Genomic DNA, 7,369 nt, shown 5'->3' with positions numbered 1-7,369 from the left:
ACGTAAAAATTCTCTAATTAGTCTGGAAACGGGGGACCTAATTCTTGCATTCTGTGAAAACGGGTAAGATTAGCTATAATGTAATTATCTTAATCTTCACTATCGTTACTTTTTGCCCAGCGAAGCGGGTCCTAGCAGCTAGATTCTAGAAAAACAGTCTTTTATATATAAAAAAACTATATTACTTACAAATAAAAACTCAGCAAAGCGGGTCCTTGCAGCTAGTAAAACAAATAAAAATTTAATATTTAAACTGTAAAACCCTTAAATTGTAATGCCAAAAACATGAGAATTTCATCATTTTCAGGGCATAACCTATTTTTTGCTGGCTCATAAATGTTACCTCCAGTGCTGAAAATTTTTTCACTTTCAATGGAAGATGCTGAGGCACTTAAATATTTCATAGTTGTTTTGCTCAAATTAGGAAAAAGTTCTTTTAAACTTTTCCACCACAGAAATATGTCACTATGTCTTTGTTTAAGGGATAAATGTAAATATGTTTCTAATTCTTGATCGAAACGTTTGTTCGTCTCTTTCGTTTTTTTTTCTTTCTTTTTAAAAACATGCTATTCTTCATTCTTCTGTTTACCAGAAGCTAATTCATCAAATAAATCAGAAAAACTTAGAAATTCACCTCCATCTTGATCACCTCCAGAAGTAGAAGCTTCAGAATTTAATTCTTATTGAGATTTCCTCTACCATAGTTTCTTTTTGAAATTTCATTTTGAATCTAATAAAAATGACAAGCATAAAGACTTGTATTCTATATGTGCTGAAAGTATTTTTTTTTTTTTTGGATTTTCTAGTTCTTCTGTTGTGGTATTAATGCCACTAAAGGAACTACTGATCTTTGCTTTTGATAAGAATAATTTCAGAGTCTCTATTGTGGGAATTATTGAAGATGAAGTGGCTTCCCATTTGCTGGCTTTCCACAGTAATTTCTTTGAATGGTTTTACAAGTAGAACAATTTTTTCAACCAGAGACCACTGATATGGGCTCAACGTAGGAATTTTATTATCTATAGCATATCTGACAAGGGCCTTTTGCTGTTCCAATATGTAGTATGTAGAATTCCAGCGAGTAGGAACATCTTGAATTAATTTGTGTTTCTGCAAACCTAACTTTTCTTGCAAATCTTCTAATTTGATTACAGCTACAGCAGAATGATTAAAATGTGTGACAATATTTCTATTAACTGTGATTATAGTTTTCACATCTTGTTTAGAAAATATGCATTCGTTTAGTGTCAGCTGCAGCGTATGATAATGCTTCTAAGTTGCAATTCCTAATTCCAGCTACCAGATTTGCTGCAGAATCTCTTAGTACTAAGAATATCTTATCACTTGTCAACTTATACTGTTCAAGAACAATTTTTAACTGTTCACTGATTCGTGTAGCTGTGTGGGAACCTTCAAAGGAAACAATTTGCAAAACAGCTCTTTCCTGCTGAAAATCATCCTTCAACCAGTGAGCTGTTACACTTAAAAAAGGAGAATTGTTTGTAGTTGCTGTCCAAATATCAGCGGTTAAAGAAATATATTTTGTTTCTGTTAAACACAGAAACACTTCAGCTTTTTAAACAATGTCGAAGTTTCCATGCGTCAACAATTAAGTGTTGAGATTTATTTTAGAAACAAAGGAAGAGATTGTTGATTTTGCGAGGATATTTGATCGTCTCTTGTTTACCTGATCTGAGGGAGATGGAAATACCAGGTGGAGAAAAATGGGTTTTTTCCACATTATAATTAACTGTATAATTAACTCCAGGATCTCACACTATTAATGCAATAAATTATTAACACTAATCGCCCGATTAATCGGTATCGGCCGATAATGCATGGCCAAGTAATTGGTAATCGGCCATTTTGCTTATCGGTGCATCCTTAATAGCGAGTGACTCCATGAGAAAAAATCTATGGAAATTGTTTAAAAAAGTTAAAAAATTAAATATGGATGAATGTTATGTTTTGTATAAAAATTATTTAAAAGAATATAAATTACTATGTTCAAAGAAAAAACAATTTTATTTTTGGAACTTAAATAGCAGATTTCTGATATGTAATAAATTGAAATATTTTGGCAAATAATTAATAGTTTTAAATGTAAAAGTTCATTGGGTAATTCAAGAATTCCTTTGGAAAGACGGTTTAATTATTATGCACTAAATTCTCTAAAGAACCTTCTTTACTTATTAATGATAAACAATTATTGACGAATGTGTATAAAGTGTTTCCAACAAAAATGGAATGTTTTACACTTGAGGAGCTAAAAGGAGCTATTAACCATTTTAAATCTGGTGCCCTCACCTGGAATTGATTTGTTTAGAACAGAATATTTAAAGTGTTTTTCAGAAAATTTTTTTTTACAACATTTAAAGTTTTTAACTCTATTAAAAGAAATTCTACTTTCTTGATTGAATCTTTGATAATTTCAATATATAAAAAAGGTAATATGTATGACCCCAAAAATTATTGGCCTATGTCTTTGGTTCCTGTAATTGGTAAACTATTTAAATCTTTATTAAATAAAAGATTAGAAGATTGGATTATTAAATATGATATTCTGTGTCAAGAGCAAGCAGGTTTTTGACCTGGCCAATTCTGTCAAAATCAAATATTTGTACTAAATACATTGGTTCAATTGAAATTGAAAAAGAAGAGAGAAAACTTTATACTGTTGTTTTTTAGATTTTCGATCTGCTTTTGATACCGTTAATCATAAAATTTTTATGGTCTCTATTAGAAAGAATGCATATGAATAAACAGTTTCTTGGCCTTATAATCTTATAATATAATCAAGATGGGTTGATAATAATAATAAGCACAGAGCCCAAACGGTTAGGAGTTGAAATTTGGTACACAGTTAAGGTATGCCATGAGAATGCACACTAAAAAGGAATTTTTCAAAATTTCCTGTGGGGAGGGGTTAAGGATTATCCTGAAGATCTTTGCTTCTACTGAAGATTTTTCCTGAAGAATCTTCCTGAAGATTTTTGCTAAAATAGTAAAATTTTAAATGTGGTTTTTTTGCATTTTTGCAGGAAATCAAACATATTTTTGACCCATCTAAAAGTTTTATAATTAGTTTCAAAAGGGGGATCTAATTCTTGCAACCAGTGAAAATGGATAAGATCGGCTATAATCTAATAATAATAATCTTTGCTATTGTTACTTTTTGCTTGAGCAACACCGGGCTCATCTGCTAGTCGACATATATTCCAAAGCCACTGCAAAGATAAAGATTCTAGCTGAAATGACTGATTTATTTGGTATTGACATTGAAGTTGTACAGGGTGAGATTCTGAGCCCACTGCTTTTTAATTTAGATGTTAATGGTTTGATAGTATGACTCACTAAATCTGACCTACCCGAGATTTCTCTCTCTCTGATCAAGTTGAGTTACATATACAATATTAATGTATGCTGATGACACTGTAATCCTTGCTGATACTCCACAAATGTTACAAAAGAAAATCACAATTCTAGAAAAATTCTGTTATGGCTATGGATTAACTATTTATAGCCATAACAGAATTTTTCTAGAATTATTAAAGACTTTTTAGAATTATTAGAATTTATTAAAAGACCATCACCCAGAGAGTGATGGTCTTTTAATAATCACCCCATACAATTCGTTTTGAATTACATTATGTGGAAGTATTATTTTTGTCTCCTGGACAGTTTTTACAGGCTAAAAATTATACTATTTACAAGGCTAAAATGGCACTGGATTCTATGTGGTTTATTCTTTCAAAAGTCAAAATTACGAGGGGGTTTCAATAAGTAACACCTTTTATTTTTTTTAAGCAAAAGTGTTAATGCAAATGGAAAATACAGAATATATGAAATGAAATATGTGGATTAGGCTACTTCTTGACATAGGAACCATTCAGGTTCAAGCACTTGTCCCATCAGTGCCCTGCTTGAAGATGCCTGCATTATAGAATGCCGTTTCCTGGCCATACAACCATCTACAAACAGCCGATTTAACCTCGTTGGAATGGAACCTCTCTCTAGCCAGGAATTTCTTCAAAGGACCAAACATGGCACAGCAATTGTTCTGACAGCATCTTCAAGCGAATGCAGCAATTGCTTTGAATTGTTTGATCAACAGCAGTGACTGTTTGAGACAAAGCATCACTTACCAGACAACCTGACCTGTGCTTATTAATCACACACTGACAACCATTTTTAAACATTTCACATCATTCATGAACATTGAATAGTCCACGCAATCATTATTGTACACTTTCTGCATTTCCACATGAATTTGCTCGCATTTCTTGCCCCGGCCCATAGAAAACGAACAACACTTTGCTGCTCTTTTTTTTCCATTTATCAGAAATGTCCGACAGGCAACACAAATGTTCTTATCATGTAATAGTGTTGTCAGAAATTCAAACTTCATTTACTATATTCACATTTTTATGTACACATTAAAACATTTGTTTGAAAAAAATAAAAGGTGTTACTTATTGAAATACCTTTGTAATTTTGTTCATATTTATATAAAATTATTAACTCAATGATTTCATCTGTACTACTTTATGCTGCTCCTGTATGGGCAATTACTTATCGCAATAAAATGGAAATTATTCTTGCTTTTACCTTTGAAGAATTTTTATGTTATACTATAAAATTCCAGCTTACATGTTGTGATTGGAGTTTGGTGTTTCTAGAATATTGGTATTAATAATAAAAGCAATAGTTTCTTTTTGGATTAGATTACTGAAATTACATGATAACAGTCATGTTAAAGTAGCTTATAACAAACTATAAATTCTGTTTAATGATGGATAATTATACGTATAACTGGATGTTGGCATTGAAAAATCTGTTAGATTGACATGGTTTCTCATTTCTGTGATTGTTTCAAGATCCTCATTTGATTGAAAGTTACCAAACATTAATTATAAAAGTGTGTTGCAAACAAAGCATACAAGAAGATTGGTCTTTGTTGGAAAAGAACAAGAATTTTCAATTACAGTATATCATATTTTTAAAACAACTTATTATGTGTGAGGATTATTTGTCTATGGATATAAATTATTATATAAAATGATTAATTTTACAGCTGAGGTGGGTCAAAATTATATTTTGATGTATAACAGTAGACTAATAATAGACCCTGAGAAAATTTGCAGCAATTGTAGTTTGCAAATTTATGAAACTTGGGAACATGTGTTCTTTCACTGTATCAAATTTGAAACAAATAGGAAAAAGTATTTGATAAGATAAATCCTGGAAAGATATCATTAATTTATTGCAATTTTCAAAAAATGATTATTTTTGTGTATTTTATTTTGTGTTATCCTGTACTAAGCTATTTAATTAATTTGTTAAATTCTACTAATTTTAGTTTTTTATAATACTTATCCTCCTTGTAATGAACTAAAGTTTATACAATAAAGAATTGAATAATGCAGTGTGGTTACTGTGCTGCAAATAATGTCCAGTTTTTTATCTTTATCCACAGTTCTGGTATAGTATCTGGTAAATACACATTAGTTTACAGTATGGAAAAATTTACACAAATGTTTACATTAAACTGACTTTCCATTCATTCTATATTCCAGCAAGCTCCCATGACTTATTGTAAGATATCAGTTTTTTGAGCTCTGGTTAAAGAGTCTACACCACCACTTTATTATTATTCGTAGTTGTTTAAATAGTTATCATCATCACTGCTTTTGTTTACATGGCTTTATTATTTTAAATTTTATTTATTGGGTTGTTTGGAAAGTAATTTTTTTTTTTTTTACCACTAGAGGGATTAGTCGTATTTTTACCCGCTATTTTCATTCTAAACCGTATTATAATTACATATTTTGATAGCTGGCATTTTAAGACTTATTTGTAGAAAATTTTGTTTGATTTTGTGCAATTGTTTATTTTTTGTGTCCCATCAACATGCAAGATCAAAAGTAGCATTTTCGGCATATTTTTCTCTTTTATTACCGAAAAGGTAAGAATGCTGTTCAAGTGAGAAAAAAATTGTGTGATGTGTATGGAGAAGATATATTGACAGAACATCAGTGCCAAAACTGGTTTGCAAAATTTTGTTCTATCAATTTTGATATTGAAGATGCACCACGTTCTGGAAGGCCAGTTGAAGCTGATAAAGACAAAATAAAGGCATTAATTGAAGTAACTGCTGAATAACGACACAAGTAATCGCTAAGAGATTAAATTTGTCCAATTCAACTGTTTATGATCACTTGAAATGACTTGGTTTTGTTTCAAAGTTCTATATATGGGTTGGAACCCATACATGTTCTTAAAAAAAGAGATTTGCTCCTCTATTGCATTAACATCTGTGATTTGCTTCTCAAATGTCAAGAAAATGATCCATTTTTGAAGCAAATCATAACTGGTGACGAGAAATGGAGTGTATACAACAATGTCGAATGCAATCAATCATGGAGTAGAAAAGATGAGCTGGCTCAAAGCACTTCAAAAGCTGATATTCATAAAAAAAAAAAGTGATGCTCTCTGTTTGGTGGAATTTTAAGGGAATTGTTTTTTCTTTTTCTTTTTTTTTTTTTTTTTAGCTTCTGCCAGACAATTCCACAATTGATTTGGAAGACTACTGCCATCAACTGGACAAATTGAGTGATATCATCATACAGAAAAGGTGTAGTGTTTCACCATGATAATGTCAGATCTCACACAAGTTTGCTAACTTGTCAGAAGCTGTTACAGCTTTGATGGAATGTGCTACCACATTCACCATATTCACCAGATCTGGCACCCTCAGAATATTATTTATTTCGATCTTTACAAAATTTTTTAAACAGTAAAACATTTACTTCAAATGAGGATGTCAAAAATCACTTGGATCAGTTTTCTGTAAGCAAAGATAAGAAATTTTATGAGCGTGGAATCATGCTACTACCAGAAAGATGGCAAAAGGTATTGGACCAAAATGGTCAATATATAATTGAATAAAATATTTATATATTATAAGAAAGTAGTTTTCTTTGTCACGAAAAAAAAAAAAAATGAAATTACTTTCCAAACAACCCAATATAATCAGCATTTATTTATTAAAATATTATTTACTTATTTTATAACCATGTGCATGGCCAAAAATGACCCTGATGTCAATACAGTAATACTTTGACTTACGCTACCCGGAGTTACGCGATTTTCAAATCTCGTCGATTGGTCTTTTGTTTGAGCGCCATGCAACTCTTGATTACTCACTCTCCCCACACTATTGTACAGCTTACATGTTCGGACGTGTCGCGCGGAATCGACACATAGCTACAATTTATTTTGTGTTATTTATTTCTGTGTTTGTTATATCTACGGAGACTTGAGAGACTCTATGTGGTGATTTCTTGTAACCGTGAACGAATCAAAAGAC

The 7,369-nt window shown here is 31.1% G+C and overlaps 1 protein-coding gene across 1 annotated transcript in view; it reads left to right on the top strand.

Annotated features, from left to right (window-relative positions):
• LOC111632208 (enhancer of polycomb homolog 1-like) overlaps positions 1–7,369 on the top strand; it is a 185,905-nt gene that overhangs the window by 81,063 nt on the left and 97,473 nt on the right. The window lies entirely within an intron of this gene.

This window comes from Centruroides sculpturatus, unplaced genomic scaffold (assembly GCF_000671375.1).
Source record: "Centruroides sculpturatus isolate CEXI.00-Female unplaced genomic scaffold, Cexi_2.0 scaffold407, whole genome shotgun sequence".
NCBI classification, from domain to species: domain Eukaryota; kingdom Metazoa; phylum Arthropoda; class Arachnida; order Scorpiones; family Buthidae; genus Centruroides; species Centruroides sculpturatus.
Note: the sequence above shows the minus strand (reverse complement) of the source record. Positions and strands in the feature narration are given on the sequence as shown.